The sequence below is a fragment of the Schistocerca gregaria genome, chromosome 6 (genome assembly GCF_023897955.1).
Source record: "Schistocerca gregaria isolate iqSchGreg1 chromosome 6, iqSchGreg1.2, whole genome shotgun sequence".
Lineage (NCBI taxonomy): Eukaryota > Metazoa > Arthropoda > Insecta > Orthoptera > Acrididae > Schistocerca > Schistocerca gregaria.
Genome location: NC_064925.1, coordinates 327,029,108 through 327,052,000, shown reverse-complemented (window position 1 = coordinate 327,052,000; position 22,893 = coordinate 327,029,108).

The following is a 22,893-nucleotide window of genomic DNA, read 5'->3' as shown; positions in this document are numbered from 1 at the left end:
ATTCCCGGCGGGGTCAGGATTTTCTCTGCCTCGTGATGGCTGGGTGTTGTGTGATGTCCTTAGGTTAGTTAGGTTTAAGTAGTTCTAAGTTCTAGGGGACTGATGACCATCGATGCTAAACCCATGGTGCTCAGAGCCATTTGAACCATTTTGAACCACGTATGAATAAAACGACAGAGGGTCCCTCTAAGACGTCACGTCCCACTTCGGAAAAACTCTTGGTGACACCAACTCATCTTACTGCGAATTTTGAAAATGCATCTGTACAGACAGAATCCGTGATTTAGAGTCCCGGGCACAAGCAGGTAGGCTACAATGATGCTCTTGCACCTGACAGTAGGCTACTCGGAGTATGAGGAGATCGAAGGGGTTGCCGGTCTGCAAGCGTTTATTATTGTGCTTTATTTCAACAGCAAAACAAAAACCTGCAGATTTTTGCTTTCCTATCTTTCTATTACTTTCATTTGTATTACATTTTTCATTTAACACTCTCTGTTTGCTTCACCTAATTTCATTTTTCTTGTAACTAATTGTTATTCCTCTGGTTTTTTATTGATCCACACAATGTTTGCTAGTAATGTGCAACAGTGTATTTTATTACATGTAAAATCGTAAAAACCTGTTTTTAAAATATTAGGCAACAGGTCTTTAAATACGTAACAAAAAGAGGTGAAACAAAAATGACTTTGTTGGCTGCACAGTTCCTGTGTTCGAATGCTTTCCATAATTATTACTATTTTTTATCAGTCTTATAGATAGCGCATGGTAGCTAAGACAAACTGGCTACATAAAAATTGTGAAGAATCTAAAACGAAATGCTTGTCGGAAAGACTGACTCAGCATACAGTAAAGTTAAAACAACCTTCGGTGAAATTGAAAGCAAGTTTGGTAACATTAAGAGAGCAACGTGAATTCCACTGTTAAATGTAGAGGAGAAAGCGGATACGTGGAAAGAGTATATTGAAGGCCTCTATGAGGGCAAGATTTGTCTAACGTAATAGAAGAAAGAAACAGGGGTCGATATGGAATAGATAGAGGATCCTGTATTAGAATCAAAATTCAAAAGAGCTTTGGAAGACTTAAAATCAAATGAGGCAGAAGGGATAGATAACGTTCCATCATAATTTCTAAAATCATTCGGGGAGGTGGCAACAAAACTATTATTTGCGTTGGTGTGTGGAATGTATGAGTCTGGCGATATACCATCGAACTTAGGGAAAAATATCATCCACACAATTCCGAAGAGTGCAAGATCTGACAAGTGAGAGAATTATCGCACAATCGACTTACAAGCTCACGTATCTAAGATGCTGACAAGAATAATATACAGAAGAATGGGAAAGAAAATTAAGTACGTGTTAGATGACGATCAATTTGGCTTTGGAAAAAGTAAAGGCACCAGAGAGGCAATTCTGACATTGCCGTTGATAATAGAAGCAAAACTAAAGAAAAATCAAGACATGTTCGTAGGATATATCGACCTAAAAAAGCGTTCGACAGTGTCAAACGCTGCAATATGTTCGAAATTCCAAAGAAAATAAGGGTAAGCTATACGTAGAGACGGGTAATATACAACATGTATAAGAGCCAAGAGGGAATAATAAGAGTGGAAAGCCAAGAACGAAGTGCTCGGATTAAAAAGAGTGTAAGACAGGAATGTAGTCTTTCGCGCCTACTCCTCTATCTGTACATTGAAGAAGCAATGATGAAAATACAAGAAACTTTCAGAAGTGGAATTAAAATTCAAGGTGAAAGGATATCATTGATACGATTCGCTGATGAAATTGCTATCCTCAATGGAAGTGAAAAAGAATTTAAGGATCAGCTGAATGTAATGAACAGTCTAATGGGTACAAAATATGGACTGAGCGTAAATCGAAGAAAGACGAAAGTAATGAGAAAAAGTAAAAATGAGAATAGAGAGAAATTTATCAGCCACTAAGTAGATGAAGTTAACAAATTCTACCAGCTAGGCCACAAAATGAGCTGTGACGGACGGAGCAAGGAGTACATCAAAAGCAGACGCACTGGCAAAACGGCCATTTCTGGCCAAGAGAAGTGTACTAGTACTTAATGGTATTGGTTAAAAACAGTCTTCGTTGCAATTTTATGGATTGGAAGAATTTCTATAGTACTTAATGTGTGGAAGAAATTATTAATAATGTAGGTTTGGAGCACAGTATTGTACGATAGCGAAACAGGGACTGTGGGAAAAAGATGATACGACAGCTGTTAAGAAGTCAGGGAATAACTTCCGAGGTACTAGAGGAAACTGCAGAGGGTAAAAACTGTAGACGAAACAGAGACTGGAATACATCCAGCAAATAACATCAGACGTAAGTTGCAAGTGCTACTCTTAGATGAAGAGGTTGGCATAGAACATAAATTCGTGGCGGGCCGTATCAAACCAGTCAGGAGACAGGTAGTTAAAAAAAAAAGGAGTCGTCTAACTACGTTCTTATTGTTCCTTGGATATCTCCCAGTCCCCGTCTTTCTCTGTAGTTTTACCCACAAAGCTCCCTCTAGTATCACCGAAGTTATTCTCTGATGTCTTATAATCACTTCTTCTAATCAGCATTTTTCACATACAAGTTTCCTCGCCGATTCTGCAGATTCTTAGCAGTCCACCTGATTTTCAGCATCCTTCTGTAACATCACATCCTGAACGCTTCCATCTTTCTTTTCATCTTATCCACAATCCCTGTTTCGCTTCCATAAAATGTTATGCTCCAAAAGAACATTATCAGAAATTTCTTCCTCAAATTAAGGCCTATGCTTGATACAAGTAGACTTCATTTATTCATGAATGCCCTCTCTGCCTGTTCTATCCTGTTCCTTGCTTCGTACGTCACTCGTTCTTTTGCTTCTAAAGTAACAGAATTTCTTAACTAACAGAATTCCTTAACTTCATCTACTATATGCTCCCCATTTATGATGTTACGTTTATCACCAATCTCATTTTGATACTCCTTATTACTTTTGTCTTTCTTTTACTCTCACTGCGTGTTCTGTGCCCAACGGACAGTTTAATTCACTTAATTCTTTTAATTCACTTTCGATAAGGATATAAATACTGAAACGTCCCCTTAGAAAAATTATACAAGACTGTGCTTAAACTGACACACAATATTTTCTTAGCGCAACGCAATCTCACTTTGAGTAATCCCTACAAGAGGATAGCCCTGACTAACAGTAACCTACACGTTTCACAAATCACTTACCTCACAAAAATCTTCGTTACTCGAACTACTGCAATAGAGCGAGCGCCACTACTGCCAGCTAACTAAAAGATTCAAACTACGGAAGGCACTAACTACTGATAGGCATAGTTAGCAAATGAAAGATTTTGATAGAGAACAAAACAATGTATTTACCTCAATAGTGTTCAAAAGTCATAATGTATATAGCAGTTCATGACATCCAGTCTTACACATTTCAAAACTCCGCCATTTCTCTCTCCATATTCATCACTGCTGGCGGCTCACCTCCAACTGCGCAACGCTACGCGCTGCTAATACCCAGCTGCTCAACACTACAATGGCGAGTATTACAACAATGACAACCAGCCACTGACTGCACACAGCACATCCAGTGATTTTGATACAGAGCGCTACATGGCGTTACCAATATAAAAAACCTAAACAGCCTACTTACATAGCCCCCATGCTCCCCACAAAAAAATTACAAATTGTTTTGGGCAGCGGCCAATACAGATTTGAAAAAAATTTTCATAATTACAATAACAAACAAATAAAATGAACACACTTATCGATGCAATGTTGGTCAAAAGCTAAAATTTTCTCACAGTCCCTAAAGACAGTCCTGATCATTCATCACAATAAAATAGCAGTGTTTTTCTCAAAGACTGAGCAATAAAAGAAAATGCACTCGGAAGTAGTGGATTTCTAAGCAGTCTTGAAGAAGTAGTGTTGTCCTTCCAACGGAAAGACAGTGCTGACTCTTGACATGCAGACAGGTAATGGACCACAACAGAGCAAACCCACAGCATAGTCAGTCGAAGTTGAAGACTATTGGTAGGTAGGTCATCACAGAGCAGACCCACTGTAGTCTTGTTAGAGATTATGGTAATGATGGGCCACCAGAGGTGCCGACCCACTGCAGTTCTTGTAGAAATAATGGTATTGGTGGGCCATCGAAGGTGCAAACCCACTTCAATCCTTGTAGAGATGGCCAGCAGCCATCTGTTGCGACAGTGCAGGTGCACAATCACCATTGAAGAGTATTGCGGAGAATATAGCAAGTCCATCAACCATCACTTGTGCACGCACAAAGCTTTTGGAATTGTGCTTAGAACCAGCAATGCTGTTAACCATTCCCTTGCATCAACGCACGTGCAAAAACTAACAGTCCCTACTTCTCACATATTGTCCATATACTATGACCAACAGAAACGTGTGCAGTGAAATGTAACTTACAAGTTACTTAATTTGATGAACTGGTGTCAATTACAATTTTATAACATAAGAATACAATAACAAAGGTACAAAATACATCATTAAAAACATAATAGTGCAGACAACATTTGCAGTAATACAGCCTTTACAAAAGAATAGAAACAAACATATACAGCAGTCTTGCAGGAATTATGATATAAGTAAATACATAAAAGGTCAGAATAGCTTTCGAAACATCAGCTTCACACATGAGCAACAAAACAGAACAGATAAATAATGTCTCAACATCTTTACAAAGTAAATAATGTATTATCAGAAAAATTCTACAACGTAACTCTCATCAGATAAACACATAAAGACAGGAAGAACGCAAATACCCAAGGGTACACAAACACATAGCGGAATGATACAAAAGGACAGGATAGGGTTTGTTTTCAGTGTGACATTTGGTACTGCAGTCCACCATAAAACTTCATTCCATAGATCTTTCGTCTTATTTCAACATTTGTTTCTACCAAAAAAATTCTCTGCAAGCATGCTTTCTGGATTTATATGTTCACATATTTCTTACCTCATTATTTATTTCCAAGAAAATCCTACCTGAACCTGTTGCCCCTGGCAGGGTCGCCATATGAAACGTCCCCTTAGAAAAATTATACAAGATTGTGCTTAAACTGACACACAATATTTTTTTAGCGCAACGCTGTCTCACTTTCACTAATCCCTACAAGAGGATAGCCCTGACTAAAAGTAACCTACACGTTTCACAAATCACTTACCTCACAAAAATCTTCGTTACTCGAACTACTGCAATAGAGCGAGCGCCACTACTGCCAGCTAACTAAAAGATTCAAACTACGGAAGGCACTAACTCCTGATAGGCATAGTTAGCAAATGAAAGATTTTGATGGCGAACAAACAATGTATTTACCTCAATAGTGTTCAAAAGTCATAATGTATATAGCAGTTCATGACATCCAGTCTTACACATTTCAAAACTCCGCCATCTCTCTCCCCACATCCACCACTGCTGGCGGCTCACCTCCAACTGCGCAACGCTACGGTTTGTTAACATCCAGCTGCCCAACACTACAATGGCGAGTATTGCAACAATGCCAACCAGCCACTGACTGCACACAGCACAGCCAGTGATTTTCATACAGAGCGCTACGTGCCTTACCAATATAAAAAACCTAAACAGCTAACTTACAACACCATCAGGATATATGATCATTGTTTATCGTTTCACCCTGAATTTTAATCAAATTTCTGAACCTCCTTCGAAGTACGGGTTGAACAATTGTAAATAAGACGACATTCCTGTCTTACGGCCTTTTTTTAATCCAGTGACTTGTCTCTTATTCTTCCCTTCTTATAGCTTTCGCTTGGCTGTTGTACATTAAGTACTTTAACAGTCTCTTCCTACTGTGTATATTTAGTTTTTTTCTGAGACTTTCGAGCAGCTTTGACTCTTTCCTCCTATTTAACGCTGTTTCAAGTCTACAAATTCTACGAAATTCTCTGAACTTTTGTTTGCTTGGCCACACTATCGAGTGCAACGTCTAAATCGTTTATAAGGTGTCTCTGAGTTTACTAGAGCGGAACTAATCGTCATCTGACAGATCTTCATTTTTTCCATTCTTCTGTATATCATTCTGTTCAGCAACTTGGACATATGAGCTGTTAAATCGATTGTGCGACTGTTCTCGCATGTATCTGCCTTTGCTGCACGATTTCATATGTCCGCCGTTAACCCTCGCATCTTATGGTTCTACACATTAACTTGCATCATTTCTTTATGTTCAATATACAAATATTAATAATTAAAAATGAGTCACTAGCTTTTGTACAAATCATTAATGTAAGTTCCTTGGTCGTTCTGGCGTTTTAGTATCACGCTGTCATTGCTATTTTACGGAGTGGAAAATTGCAATATATCTTTTAGCTTGTACACAAATCTAAACTGCTTGTTTTACTTAATGCGCTACGTTCTGATTCCTACGTTGAATGCAAGTACTACAATCAGTGTGCTGAATCCTACTGGATGAGTTGTATAATTTTGCTCTGAGTCACATTAAGATAGATTATATGGAGTTATATTGTTGCATATTTTGCTGTATTGACGTCTAGAGGAAAGCCTTATTGTTGTTTCAAGGTAAAGTACAGTATTTGTCGAGTTGGGTTTTCAAAGTATTCTACTATCTGGATCGTATCGACACACAGTGTTACCTCACTGTGACATCGCTAAGGTTTTACAGTTGTCAAATGCGAATTAAATTCAGTTGGGCGGGGTTGTTCAAATAATTACGGCAGGGGTAGACAATTCAAGTGTAGGAAAGCACTTCTTTTCACTGTAGGCCTGTCAATCCGATACATGTCATAAAAAGGTATCCCGTCACCTTAGCAATAATTGTTACGTGTCTCTGAACCCAAACGTGACGCGTAAGCTACGAAGGTGGCACACCGATTCGTGAAGAAAGAGATTACGCTGGTAACGGTACACTATTGTTTGTATAAATGTGCTGACTCGCAAACAATTCGTTATCGGACATTTTGTCTGTACTGTAGATATTGCATAATGCATGGGGTGATGCAGTGGCTAAGTGGAGTTCTAAAACCCAAAATTAGTGTGGCTCTGTTTGATACTGGGCGGAGCTTGGTTTCAGAATGTGTACAGGATGTTTCCAGCGTTAAATACTTCGTAGGGTCCTATAGTCCCCTTTCATTATTATCTTATTTGCTTTCCAGTGCACTTTGCATCCGTTGCTAAACTTCGTACTAGAGAAGACTGAGCTATGATTCAATCAGACTGTAGCCTATTTCTTTCTACGATTTTCAAGCATCATATGGTTGCTATGTTGGTTCTTTTCAGACATCTATAACGCCATTATGAGTCTTCCATATTTTTATATGTAACCCAACTCACGACTGTGATTCCATAAAATTTTTGTCCCTTGTTCTCCTATTCCAAAACGCTCTGGCATGCTTGAGTGAATGAATATGGGTGTGTTTCATTTTGCTGTACGGTGGTTTATTCTGTTGCAGAGAAACAGCCGTAGTCTTACAGAATGGCCAACCGTAGTTTTCAGGTAGGCAAAGAGGTTTGTTCCCTTTGTGTGAAAGTTACTGGTGTTAGGTTGGTGTCGGAAGCCTGGCCACGGGGTTGTGTGGGAGAAGTTTTGTTGTGAGATGGGCAGTCTGCTTCCAGTTCTCCGAGGGTCAGCAGCCGACGTCTCTTCGAAGAAGGGTGAGCTGATATAGCCGCTCGTTGTCTTATAGTGAGAGGGGAGCTTTTAGCTTAGGGCCTCGCTTTTTGTCTTATAAAGATTGTTTTACTGGGTCGCAGCTAGGAATGCAAGGCTTTTGGGCACTTTCAGTTTGGCTCCTAATGCAGAATTTGGTCCGTAAGAATAACGTATCACAAAAGGGTTCGAAATGTTGAAGCGATCTCAGGTAGGAATGCACCCTCGGTTCAGTGTGAATGTTTGTGTGCCTGCGACTGCGTGACTTCCGAATCTGGATAATTTTTGCCTCTTTGTGAACTTTCTTTGTTTCATTACCACATGCCCGTTGGAAACCACCCACGTAGGTTAATATTAAGAGTTTGTTGGCTCTCTGCCATTACCATTGGCCTATTCAAATGTGTCCTCTGTAAAATGTTAATTGTTCCCTCCTTCATGGATTAATGTTGCTAAAATTTGGTCACGGTACGTAGAAACTGTGTTTCCGCAAACTACGTGGCCACGCGAGTTAACTGTGAGCCTAACTCTCCCGTGTACCCCTGTCTCAGGCCTATAGTTTGCTTTTTGCTCTGATTTTGGAATATTAAACACATCCTGTCCGAATTACTGAATTGTATTTCTAGTTTGTGATTTCATGCTAAGCGCGTAAGCGAGTATGTGTGGCCCTCGTTCCTCCAAACCGAGGTTCAACTTTAAATGCAACCTCGGTATTGAGATTTACTCTTGTATTTAATCACTTCTCAACACTGGGTTTGATGGAGCATGGTTTCAACAGAGGTTGAAAGACTTTTTGATAGGCAGCTCCTTCTATTCTATAGACGAATATCTTAACACAGACTGTTAAGGCAGCTTAAGTAAAATGTCCGTTAGATTTCAATTTTGACAGCACTCGGTCACAGCAGTCAAGATTAGGTAATTTGTGTATGATAAATTTATTAATAGTGCATAACAATGTTTCATTCTGACAGCATGTTAATTCTTTAAATATTTGCTCTTCGTGTTTACTGCACTGTATTCACCTATTTCGACAATCTCCTGACAAATTATCGGGGTAGTAAGTATTATATTAAAATGTTTTGTTTTTGTGTTATACTTTCTGACATGTTCCACACCCAAGAGAATCATCTCATTTTTTGGGTCTACGGAACGAAAACTGAATCTAATCTAATCTATGTAAAAAATCTGATGGTATGTCGCCTGCCTCATAGATCCCGCACACAAATTTGAATAGTCGTTTGGTCTCTACTTCCCCCCCCCCCCCCCCCCCCCCATCTCCTTTATTTGATATGAAGTGTTCCATTGCTCTTTTAAATTTTGACCCAAGCACTGGATCAACTATCTCCTCCATATCAACTCAAAATTATTCTTCTGAATATATGACATGGAATTCCCTCCAGGGACGAGTGAAAAATTTGACTAACACCTGGTGCCGTCGCAGAAGTGTGTGGAAGGGCCAGATACCAAAATACGTTTCAGCAGTGCGTAGAAACGCGTTCAGATGAGGGATGGAGGGTGTTTTGGACCAGTATCATGAACTGATGTGAGACGTCTCTCATTGGTATCAGGAGTAACTTGGGGCCACACAGGATCCTCCAACCTTTTGTGCGTCCCTATATTCAACATTTCGGGGGATGTCTTCGTCTTTCGAAACAATAACGCACGAGTTTGAATATCATCTCTTCCAAGGGGCAATGGCACCCGAACGGAATGGCCTACGGTACGTGCCGGCATGAGCCTGGCTGATAATGCTTCGGAACGGGTGAAGCTTGTGGTGCATCATCGCAACAGGTCTCCTCAAATACTAGATGGCAGGTGCGCCGCAGTGTGAGAGGGGCACAGGTCCGAGCGATAATGTCTAGACCACCTTGTGGACAGCACGCCAAGGAGGGTGCAAACAAGTTACATTGCACAGGGCACAGCAACACAGTATTTAATGAATGTTATCCAGCATCAGATACCCATTTCATAGATGTGCAATGATGTGCACTGTTTTTTTTTCTTTTTTCGTAGCAAAATAACATTTTTAGTTTCACAGTTCGTTCGTTGCCTGCTCCCTTGTATCTGTGCCTGGGTAGCAAAGTGACCGGCAGCTAATTGTTTACAAGACATCTGCCACAGAAGTAACCAATCAGAGCATGAGTTTGGTCACAGCTTCTGTCCTCTACACAGCTGTCACATCGCAGTGGTACTTTAGTTGTCGGTCCCCAGTAGTTTCGGGCATCAATTGCGTCTCCGTAAAATTATTGTGATTTGTTCTTACATGCTTTTTGTCTGTGCGGTTTGTTTCTTTTACTGGATGTGTTAATCTAATAGTATATATCGAAATTACCAGCAACAGTGAGATGACACTCGCAAATAATGCGATGGTTCTAACCTTTCGAAGATGGGTAATAAGTGCCTGAGACCGGTTAAGGAAATTTTTTTTTTTTTTTAAATTCGAAATTTGAGGTAAGTTCCTATGGGACCAAACTGCTGAGGTCATCGGTCCCTAGGCTTACACACTACTTAATCTGAGTTAAACTAACTTACTATAGGGACAACACACACACTCATGCCCGAGGGAGGACTCGAACCTCCGAAGGGGGGAGCTGCGCGAACCGTGGCAAGGCGCCCGGGACCGCGTGGCTATCCCGCGCGCAAAAATAAATTTCTTTTATGCAACTGCTTGCTGGTTATTTAGATATTTACAACTACAGTTACTGAAGATGGATAAAATACGAAGCTAATTATGTAACGGCTTACCAAAGCGAACTCAGTAATGAATGTTAACGAGGAATGTATGAACGTACTGGTTACTCAACCCCAGAGGTGTTGTTACCGGAGCCATATTCAGTTTGTGCGAACTGACAACATCCGGATCATCCATGTCCAACTGTCAATCACTTTGTTTTTCTGACCCAGGTATAAGCATCCACGCACACAATTACACACCCGCACTCACGAGCGCGCGCGCGCGCGCCCACACACACGCACACACACACACACACACACACACACACACACACACATTCGCAGAGATACAGGTGGTGTAAAACACCTTGTAAGAAGTTTAAAAAGGCCTTCACAAAATGTCTTCATTTTACACAACATACTTAAGTGTCTACCATAAACAGGAGAGGCGCGTAGTGGATCATAATTATGTTTTTGCTATAAGGCGTTATATTTGTGCTATATAGATGACACAAACATTACACTCTCGCTAATAATCAGTGACATTGACAGACCCTACACAGAAATAATTTTATTATTTTTTAAAATAATGATCGCCAGCCTCTCAGTGACACACGAACAAGCTTAATCTATCACAGCTCCTTCTCGTTTGAAACCAATCAGGCTTGTCTAATACTCCCCAGAGGCACTCCAAGCGTGATTGCTAAAGTGAAAATTATACGCCGCGACCAGTCCCACGTAAACACCTAAATGTTTCCTGGGAGCATCCTCGCAATCTGAGAAGAGTGTTGGAATAATAGTTAAAAATACGAATGTCGAGCATTCTCACAGCTTTAAATGCGTACATTTTAGGTTACGCTTTACCGTAACTGTTACTGACATTAAATGAAACAACAAGCCGGCCGGAATGGCCATGCGGTTCTAGGAGCTACAGTCTGGAACCGCAGACCGCTATGATCGCAGGTTCGAAGCCTGCCTCGGGCATGGATGTGTGTGATGTCCTTAGGTTAGTTAGGTTTAAGTAGTTCTAAGTTCTAGGGGATTGATGAACACAGATGTCAAGTCCCATAGTGCTCAGAGCCATTTGAACCATTTTTTTTAAACAACAAGTTTACTGTTACCAGTCACTGTTTAGTTATCTCCACGACACGTTTCAGAGGTTTAAACCTCCATCATCAGGTGGATTTACATTTGTTAGTATGGCATTTGTGTGCGTGTGTGTTGTGTTACGATTTTTTCAAGGAACTTGTGGCACTGTCTCCAGTGGTCACAGGTTCCTTTCGCTGTCTTAACATATCACATGTATACTGTCATGTTATGTAAACAGTTCAAGTGTAAATAATATGACAATGTACGTGTGATGTGTTAAGACAGTGAAAGGAACCTGTCACTGTTGATATTCTTCGAATTTATGGCTGGGACATTCTTTTCTCTATAGTGGTTGACTCCTCAAGGGAAGTACACTATCGAAATTTTCACAGTTAACGATTTAGTGATGACTATTTGGCATTAACACGTCGCCCTTTGTTCGATGGTTTTATTTCCTGTATTTTTAACTACTTTCAAATTAAAATTCACGTCGGGTAATAGACTCCTATCAAAGTCCGTTGCTAAAAGGTCCGATATGACGTGCTGCAAGACACCAGATCGTTCTTCGAACAGGCGCTTGTTACCCTCATCTCCGGCAAGCTTTCATCCAACGAACCGCTAGCCCACTCGCTGATGCGGCCGCGCCGCCACCACGCGGTTGCGACCCCACGGACAGACGAATCGAGTTACGTATGGCGAGCGCCGCCTTCCGCGTCACCGCATCGCCACTCACTCACCAGCTCGAAGCCGCGGGCGTGCGCGGGTCTGTCGCCGGGCTCGGGTTTCTCGCCGACCGCAGCTGGCGGCGTGGATTATCTGCCGGCGATCTGCAGCTCTGCACGCACCCATTGTGCCAGCACTCGTCACGGAGCCCTCTGATACTACCGGCTTGTATCTACAGCGACCATTTGTCAACTACTCCACAGCCACCTTTACTTCTCCAGATGTTCAAATAAACATGTCACTCACTCATCTTCCCCTGTGAATGATACAGATCTTCCACTACTGTACCTCAAAGGAAACTCATCTCAAATTACCAACCCTTTGCCTTACAGCATGTTTCAAGAAGGCTATACACACGTCCAAGTACTATGTCGTCAAAACTAACGATCGCTACGGCACGGCTCGGATATTGGAGCAGCGAATACATTGTCTAATTTATATTCGATGCATTTGGATGTCGTATGTCTTCTGTTTGCTTGGTTACTGTCACATGTTGCAAAATGGCTGCTTCGCAGCAGAAATCATTCTGTGTTCTCGAGTTTGCGATGTGTAATTCCGTGCTTACAGTGCAAATACGATTCAGGTTGAGGTACCAAACTGATCCTCCGAATGGATGGAACATTCCCAGATGGTATCGACAGTTTACAGACACAGGGTGTGTATCTATGCCCTCATGTTTCCAACGAATTTGTCGGAGTCGCTAAGTGCGTGAATATGTGAATGAAACTCTGCCGAGTCGTTGGATTGGTCGTCAAACAGCCGCGACTTAGCACTTGTGACCTCTTAGAATTAAGAAAACCGGATTCCGTACTGCCATAATATCAGTGACGACGGACATGCTTACTCGAGTATGGGAAGAAGTTGAGCATCGATCTGATATTGTTCGTGACGCTGGTGGAGGACATACTGAACATCTGTGATCTAAAGTTGACAGATTCTAAATATATGTCCCAGTTTCCATAATCGTGTGTCTTCTTTTTTTATCAGCAGTCTTCTGACTGGTTTGTTGCGGTCCTGTGCTAACCTAACCTCTTCATCTCGGAGTAGTACTTTGCAATCTGCGTTCTCAATTATTTTCTGGGTGTATTCCAATCTCAGTCTTCCTTTACAGTTTTCGCCCTTTACAGCTGTCTCTAGTACCATAGAAGTCATTCCCTTGTGTTTAACAGATGTCCCATCATCTTGTCTTTTTTCCTTATCACTGTTTTCAACATGTCCCTTTCCTCCCCGATTCTGCGCAAAACCTCCTCATTCCTTAACTTATCAGTCCATCTAATTTTCAACATGCGTCTGTAGCACTAAATTTCAAATGCTTCGATTATCTTCTGTTCCGGTTTTCCCACAGTCGTGTGTCTTACAGTTTAGTAAATATTCGAGTTGGAAATACGTATATTATTTTTGAATGACTTCGTATTTGCTTCAAAGATAACTATCGAAGGAAAAAAGCTTTTCTTTTTTTCCCTGCTGCTTTTATATGTCCTGTTTTTCAAGCTATCAAGCAAGTGAGGTGACGATCAAATACGCACAAGCCGTATACGGGTAGTTTTCCCACGAATATGTCGGAGCCGCCATGTGCGAGAATATCAGAGTGAAACTCCACTGAGTCGTTGGATTGGTCGTCAAGTAGCCAGTGACGATCAAATAAGCACAAGCCGTATACGGGTAGTTTTCCGACGAATATGTCGGAGCCGCCATGTGCGTGAATATCAGAGTGAAACTCCACTGAGTCGTTGGATTGGTCGTCAAGTAGCCAGTGACTTAGCACTTGTAATTTCTTCCTAAGGGGTTTCATTAGGGACAAAACATGGCTGCCACAGAACCCAGAAGAACTGAAGAACCGGATTGCGTACCGCCATCACATCAGTGACGACGAACTTGGTGGTTAGTTGTGTGCACCCACGGGGCTGCCCTGAGCACTGCGACAGAGTGCACTCAGTCTCGTGATGACAGCTGAGGAGCCTCTTCGATAAGCGGCACCTCGATGGCCTGCAAAGCCGACAACAGCCGGGAGAGCGGCGTGCTGACCTAGCGCCCCTCCATACCGCACGGAGATGACGCCTTTGGATGAGGACGACATGCCGGTCAGTTGGTCCCTATTCGCCTTTCTGAAGAAGGAAGGTTAGATTAGATTAGATTTACTTTCATTCCAATTGATCCGTAGTGAGGAGGTCCTCCAGGATCTACAACATGTCAGAAAAACAATAATACATGACAGATATTTACAACTGAAACAAATAAGTGGAATGATCGTCATTTTTTTAATGAACACCATATGAAAGAATCATTTTACAAACACTAATGCACTGAATTTAAAATAAAAAAAACGTTTTTATATTTAAAAGGTAATAAATATACAAGAGAACTACTATAATACTTATTTACAATGAAGACATTACTGCACTGAAATGGCGCAGAAGTTAGATTGTACTTACACACACACACACACACACACACACACACACACACACACACACACAAATCATTTGGTTCTACTGAGAAATTCATCAGTGGAGGAGTTGGCCACCAATAAATCCATTAGGCTTCTCTTAAACTGAATTTCATTGGTGGTTAAGCTTTTTATGGCTGCTGGCAAGTTATTGAAAATGTGTGTTGCTGAATAATGCACACCTTTTTGTATAAGGGTAAGTGACTTTAAATCCTTCTGAAGATTATTCTTATTTCTAGTATTGATTCCATGAATTGAGCTGTTGGTTTGAAAAAGTGATATATTCTAATGACAAATTTCATTAAGGAATAAATATATTGGGAAGCAGTAGTTCGTTTCCCTAGTTCCCTAAACAGGCTTCTGCAGGATGTTCTTGAGTTCACACCACATATAACTCTTACTGCACGTTTTTGTGCCCGCAAAACTTTAGCTTGGCTTGATGAATTACCTCAAAAAATAATCCCATATGACATTATGGAATGAAAGTAAGCATAGTATGCCAGCTTTTTCATTTTTATGTCCCCTATGTCTGACACCAATCGCAGTGCAAATAGGGATTTGTTAAGACGCTTCAGCAGTTCTGTGGTGTGCTTCTCCTAGTTGAATTTATTATCAAGCTGCAATCCCAAGAATTTAACACTGTCCACTTCTTCTATCTGCTTCTCATCGAATACTAGGCATATACTCGTAGGACACCCCTTACAAGTTATGAACTGCATGTAGTGTGTTTTTTCAAAGTTTAGTGACAAAGAATTGGCTAGGAGCCAGTGATTAATGTCCACAAATATTTTATTAGCCGATATTTCTAAGACTACACTTGATTTGCTACTTATTGCAATGTTTGTATCATCGGAAAACAAAACGAACTTGGCATCTGGTAATGTTACTGATGAAAGGTCATTCATATACACAAGAAAAAGTAAGGGTCCTAAAATGAAACCTGTAATTAGTTCCCAGTTGGATGATGCCTGATAGCTTATGTCTCTTTCCTAATAACACCTTTTGTTTCCTGCCAGAGATATAAGATTTGAACGATTTTGCAGCATTTCTTGTTACACCATAATATTCTAATTTACTTAGAAGGATATTGTGATTTACACAATCAAATGTCTTTGACAGATCACAAAATACACCAGGTGCCTGCAATTTTTTGTTTAACGAGTTAAGCACATTTTCACTGTAAGTATAGATAGCCTTCTCAATATCAGAACCCTTTGGAAATTCTAATTGCGACTTTGACAGTATATTATTTGAGATAAGATGGTTATAAGCCGATTGTACATTACTTTTTCTAAAATTTTTGAGATTGCAGGCAAAAGTGAAAGTTAAGATGGCCAGTCGCTATATCGACTGGCCATCTTAACTCCGTGGTATGATATAAACACAATAACCAGGCGGTTTTCAACAAGGACCAGCAAACTGCTTTCAATGGGGGTTATGGTTCAAATGGCTTTGAGCAGCATGGGACTTAACATCTGCGGTCATCAGTCCTCTAGAACTTAAAACTACTTAAACCTAACTAACCTAAGGACATCACACACATCCATGCCCGGTGCATGATTCGAACCTGGGAGCGCAGCGGTCACGCGGTTCCAGACTGAAGCGCCTAGAACCGCTCGGCCACAACGGCCGGCAATAGGGGTTAAACCTTGACAGTAGGGATCTACAACGGAATGTCTCAGCACTCCAAGCCATCGTAAAAGTTAATGATCACACCACATACACCTTAAAACATTACGTATTAAACCAATTAAAATCAACACATTGAAGGCCAGACTGAGTTGGAGTAGCGACGGCCGCACCAAGGAAATAGTCAACCGCACAGAACCCTGTAGTGGATTTCGACCACAATTTACAGGACAAGCAAGGCCCTTACCCTCTTGCTTGTTCGACGAAGCTAACCTCCGCAGATCTCGATGTCAGGAGAGATGAAGAAAGCGGAAAAAACACCAACGGTTTCCCAATAACGTGTCTTTCCACGCCGGCGATATTTGCCACGGCGCCGTCACCCGGGTAACAGCCCCTTTTAGACGTGCTCTGCTTGCTGGCTGACACCGGACCTTAGATGTCCATACCTCCTAAAACGCCGTTACTGCTCGGCGTCCAAAAGTAAAATCACCCCTTGTTCCTCTCGCTCTCGATCAGCCCGGTAGCTGGCGCCAGCGCGCTCTCGGCGCACAACGCCGGGAAAGATGACCCATACCGGCGGTGGGAATATCGCTGATCGAACCACACGGCTCATAACAGTTTCTAAGCTACTACTGTTAGATGGCTTATATGTATGTAAAATTCTAGCTGTTTCCATCCTAGTAACATCAGCCGACTGCTGTGGAAGTTGACAAATCCCTGCCTCAATATTGAGGTTGACGGTGTAACGTTCAGGACTATGGAAGTTAGAGCAGAGATATCAGTTAATAGACAGAAGAAGAAGTTCGCTAGTCTACAGAAGAACATGTCGTAACTTCAGTTGAGTATAATTCTCGAACTGCTATTAACCTGTCTGACAAAGATTTGAGCGAAGTTGAAATTTGTGTTCTGACCAAAGGAGGCAATTTTGCTGTGACGCGTATCACGGAAGATATTGTAGCAAATATTTAGGCAGGGCTTTGTCAGCTTCCACAGCAGATGGCTGGTGTTATTAAGACGGAAACAGCTAGAATTTTACGTACATGGAAGCCACATAACGGTGATTTGTCGCTGGAACAAGGAAGGCGCTGAGGGATATCATCGAAAATAGAAGCATTATCGTTCTTACCATAGACAGGGGTAAGGTCGAGGTCCTGATGAGGAGTGAGGATTATAATGAAAACACCAATAACATTTTGGGTCCCATCAACTACAAAAAAAAAAAAATGCTTCAGAAGGACCAACTACATTTTTTTTTTTGAAATCACTAATCAGTTGTTGAAAGCGTATTCACTCTCCCCTGACGACAAGAAGCTACTCCGCCAAACGGAAGTGTACCCACCTACGCTCTATGGACTACCCAAGGTGAACATACCATAGATTCCTTTGAGGCCTACTGTGAGTTCTGCAGGGTCTTCCAGACACGATTTAGCTAGACACCTTGGCTCACTGCTGCAAGCGCGCCATGGTGAATCCTTGTTAGTTTCGAAGTTTTGTCGTTAATTACAGTGATTCCAATGAATGAAGCTATCTCATGTAATCTGATAATTTTCCAGCAGATATTGTGGAGTTACTCAGATACTGCCTCACCACGACCTATTCTCAATACAACAATGATATTTATGAACAGGCTGGGCAGTCCTCTTAGTCCAGCTGTTGCCAATTTGTTTATGGAGAACTTTGAACAAGACAGACAGCCGGCAAAATACCAGCCATGTTGATGATACTTCCTTAGTTTGGACATGAGGTGCAGAGGAATTTGGTGGCTTTCCTGATACATCTCAACAGTATCAATCCGAAAATGCAATTTACTATGGAGATGGAGAATAACGGCCAATTGAATTTCTTGACTGTGTCTGCTATCAAGCGACGGGCGGGACGTTTTGCCGTAGTGTATACAGAAAACGCACGCATACTGACCGGTATCTGCCTAAAGATTATAACCAGCATCCCAGACAGAAAAGATGGGCGGTTAAAACCATGGTAGACAGGATGCACTAATGAAACTTCCTGGCAGATTAAAACCGTCTGCCGGACCGAGACTCTAACTCGGGACCTTTGCCTTTCGTGGGAAAGTGCTCTACCGTGTGACGTACGAACGTATGAACCACGTCCTCTCCTTAGAGCTTTATTTCCGCCAGTACCTTGTCTCCTGCCTTCCAAACTTCACAGAGGCTCTTCTGCAGGAAGTTTAATCTGCCAGGAAGTTTCATATCAGCGCACACTCCGCTGCAGAGAGAAAAATTCATTCAGGACGCACAAAGTTTGTGAACCGGCTTACTGCTTATTCTAAGAAGGAGACAGGCAGAGCACTTCGTCCTAGGAGAGAATCAGAACCGATGAGAAAAGTGGGCCGCCCAAAGGCAATGTTTTCCTTTCGGTCATCAGTACGATTACGGGTAGCATTAGTCACCAGTACAATTACAGACAGCAATGGGGAAGTGTTGAGCAAATACGATGTGGAATTACCTTCAGGCCCACCAGGAATATAAAAGAATATACGGCATGCCTTGGCTGCACCACGTGTATGTAAAATTCCTTGTAGTCGTGGACTGTTTTATATTGGTACCACAAAAGAAGTGTTAACACCCGTCTCGTTGAGCACAAGGGGAATGGCCGACTGGGAGAAGCGGATAAATCGGCCTTAGCGGAAAACTTTACCAAGAGGGTGATCATGAAATAAAATTCACTGAAACGAGTGTCATACTGAAAGCATCGCATTTGCATGACCGTATGCAGGAAGAGGCTATTGAGATTTATAAACACCAAAGTAATTTTAACAGGAAAGAGGAAGTAAATATGGACGCAACGAAGGAATGACGATCGATGTGGCCGAGCGGTTTTAGGCGCTTCCGTCTGGAACCGCGCGACTGTTACGGTCGCAGATTCGAGTCCTGTCTCGGGCATGGATGTGTGTGATGTCCTTAGGTTAGTTAGATTTAAGGAGTTCTAAGTTCTAGGAGACTGATGACCTCAGATGTTAAGTCCCATAGTGCTCAGAGCCATGTGAACGATCGATTACTTTCAGTCGAGAATGTTGGTATTACCAGCTATAATCTCGCAGCTGACGTGAAGTGATAGACTATTGTGCTCCTACACTACCTATATATTCGGCGCTCCATCGAGGTCTGGTATACCTCTGAAGATGTCTACCGCAGTCGGAGGGGAAACGTTAGGAGAAAATTTTATACATCGACCACGGCCTAATAGCCCGGAAGTTTTAAGTGATGACAACAGCAGACGTGAAAGGTTACATTGTATGACCTGCTGGGTCCTGTTTAAAATCTCTGTCCCTGCAAGAAAACAGCGAACTGTCAGGACAGCCACTATTTTCTATTACCGTTCCTACAAACAACGCATCTTGCAAGCGAATTGTGAGTGAACTCTCCAGATCTATTGGGTTGCCGTTACATGGTTGGCCTTAACGGGTAACTACCTTCCAGAAACGTACCCTTGCACTCGTTACGTCCTTCTTCAAACCATGGAGCGACTTTTATGGTCACTGCTACACGGTTGACCATCAATAATTACAGTTGAAAGGCGTTTTCTTAAAATAAACGTGCTCCAAAATAACTCTTGTTCAGGGAAAATAACGGTAAGTAATGTCCGACTCTCTCTCACCTCGGAGAAACACAGAAAATCTGGAGATAGATCTTTTTAGTTTTAATTTATGATTTACTTCCGAAGCAAAACAAATGCAATATCACAAGCGGCGCCCTCAATCTTCGGATTTGCGTGCTACTTGGGAAGTGCGATCCGCACTATTAAAAATACAGTAATGAAGCACAGATGCCAATAATAGTTGCAAACAAAATTTTATTCCACTGTCTTCTCGATCGAGCACAGAAACAACAAGAGTCAAATATTTCAGAAGTTCGGGTAGGATTCTGACCAGGCAGTCCCCACCTAGAGCAGGTCTTGAATATAAAGCTAATCACATTGCATCAGAGAATTTGTACCAAACATTTGGCAACAGCACATTTGTTGATTTCAAACAAGCCTGTCAATCAGTTGACCGCGAAGCACTCTTTCAAATATTGAGAAAACGACGTCTAGACCTGAATACACGTATTTATAAAACACACAAACATAAAGTTCAAGGTTAAATTTATGGCTGAAATCTCAGATCCTTACGAAATCAAAACGGGAGTAAGAAAAGTGGATGAGCTCTTTCCAGTACTTTTCAACTGCGTCCTTGAGAAGATGATGAAAGAATGGCGCAAATAGAAACTAAATCTCAAAATTGAATAAGGCGGTGGCAAGTTATCTACAGATTGCCTAGCACTTTCATAGATTAAGCAATCGTAGCTCGTGAAATTTCTTCCATTTCTAAATCAGAATGAACTCTTGAAAGAAACTACAGAAAACGTCGGTCTCCAGATATCGTTTGGAAAGACGTGATAGATGACCTGCAACAAACAATTAGCAAAATTCGTATGGACCAAGTATCAAAAAAAGAAACGAGTTTCACAGTTTAAATGTGTCGCTGAAACCGTTCGTGAAAAATTAAACAAAAGCAAAAGGAATTAGATGCCAGGAGACGGGTATTGCATATCGACTTACTCAAATTATCTGAATTAAGACTGTATCCCTAAGCACAAAAACCAAGACATTAGAATATAGCATTTAAACTAGAATGCTAATTTTGAACCTAAAAAAACAGATACTGAAAACAGTGAGAAAAGTGAACACAAAATTGCAAGAAAAATTCTAGCCCCAAATCTTGGAGATAAACGATACAGACACAGGAGTAAACAGGCAGTCAAACAATACGCAAGTGTCCATAGTGACATTACGAACGGAGGTTAAAACCCTATGGACACATTAAAACGAATGAACAGAGACAGCCTTAGAAAACAAGAATTATTTGGCAACATGAGTAACTCCGAAACGAAATGAAAACTGATCTGAAATTCGCAGGAATTACTCCAGATGATGACCAAATTAGCAATACCTTCTAGTTCTAATATCAAAAAGGCAAGTAGGTCAACAGAAAGAAGAAGAATGGAATAACGTGGTCTGAAGAGAGTTAGCCCGCAGGAAGAGAACGAAAGAAATATGGCCACAAAGGAAGGCAAATTCCCAGCTCTAAGTACCGGGTGATCAAAAAGTCAGTATAAATTTGAAAACTGAATAAATCACGGATAATGTAGATAAAGTGGTACAAATTGACACACATGTGATCAGAATTGCAATAATTAGCATGACAAAGTATGACAAAGCAAAAATGATTTTCTTCACAGGAAATGTTCAATATGTGAACCATCATTCCTCAACAATAGCTGTAGTCGAGGAATAATGTTGTGAACAGTACTGTAAAGCATGTCCGGAGTTGTGGTGAGGCATTGGTGTCGGATGTTGTCTTTCAGCATCCCTAGAGATGTCGGTCGATCACGATACACTTGCGACTTCAGGTAACCCCAAAGCCAATAATCGCACGGACTGAGGTCTGGGGACCTGGGAGGCCAAGCATGACGAATGTGGCGGCTGAGCACACGATCATCACCAAACGACGCGCGCAAGAAATCTTAGACGTGTCTAGCAATATGGGGTGGAGCGCCATCCAGCATAAACATCGTACGTCCAGCAGGTGTTTATCAGCCAGGCTGGGGATGATGAGATTCTGTAACATATCGGGCGTACCTCTCATCCGTCACGGTAGCAGTTACAAACCCAGAACCACGCATTTTCTCGAAGAGAAAAGGCCCTATAACGACAGATGTGGTAAATCTAACCCAAACCGTGACTTTCTCGTCGTGCAATGGAGTTTCCACGACAGTTCTAGGATTTTCGATAGCCCGAATTCTGCAGTTGTGGGCGTTGACAGACAGTCGGAGTGTGAAATGAGCTTCGTTACTCAACCAATCGTCATCTTCCGCCATCTTTTGAAACGCCCACACCACAAAAGCTCTCCGCTTCACTAAATCGTCAGGTAGCAGTTCATGATGCCGATGGATTTTGTACGAATAGCATTGGAGGGTATGCCTAAGTGCCAATCAAACAGTAGTGTATGAAATGCCGGTGCGACGTGCGACTGCACGAGCGCTGACTTCCTCGTGCATAGACGAACCCGCTACAGTCTCCATTTCTTTCTGAACTGTCTCAGCAGCGTTACACCTTGTGCTCGGTCGGCCACTACGGGGTCTATGGTCTAAACAACCGGTGGCTTCGAATTTCGAAATCATTCTCGCCACAGCTACATTGGTCAACGGAACTTTACCCGTTCGAATCCCCTTCCTATGGCAATAGGATCGTAACACTGAACTAGCACATTCCCCATTCTGATAATACAGCTTCACTAAGAGCGCCGTTTGAGGTAACGTGAACATGCTGCGACTGCTGGCGCATCTGATTCTCTCTCTCATTACACCTCCTTTTATACACGATTGTCATGCGCAGTCACTGACGTTTTGCTGTCCAGCGCCATCTGTCGGACATTTTGTGAACTTTGTTTTGTTTTTTTGTTGTTCTTGTAATAATATCCCATGTCATTCCAAGCGCGTGTGTCAATTTTTACCTCTCTATCTACATTATTCCGTGGTTTATTAAGTTTTCAAATTTATACTGAGTTTTTGATCACCCGGTACTTTTATGCATTGCTAATAAGCTCACTCGCCAATAATATCACTAAAGGTCAGTTACGTTTCTGCAGCATCAGGCAACATACTGGAAAATTTTTGCT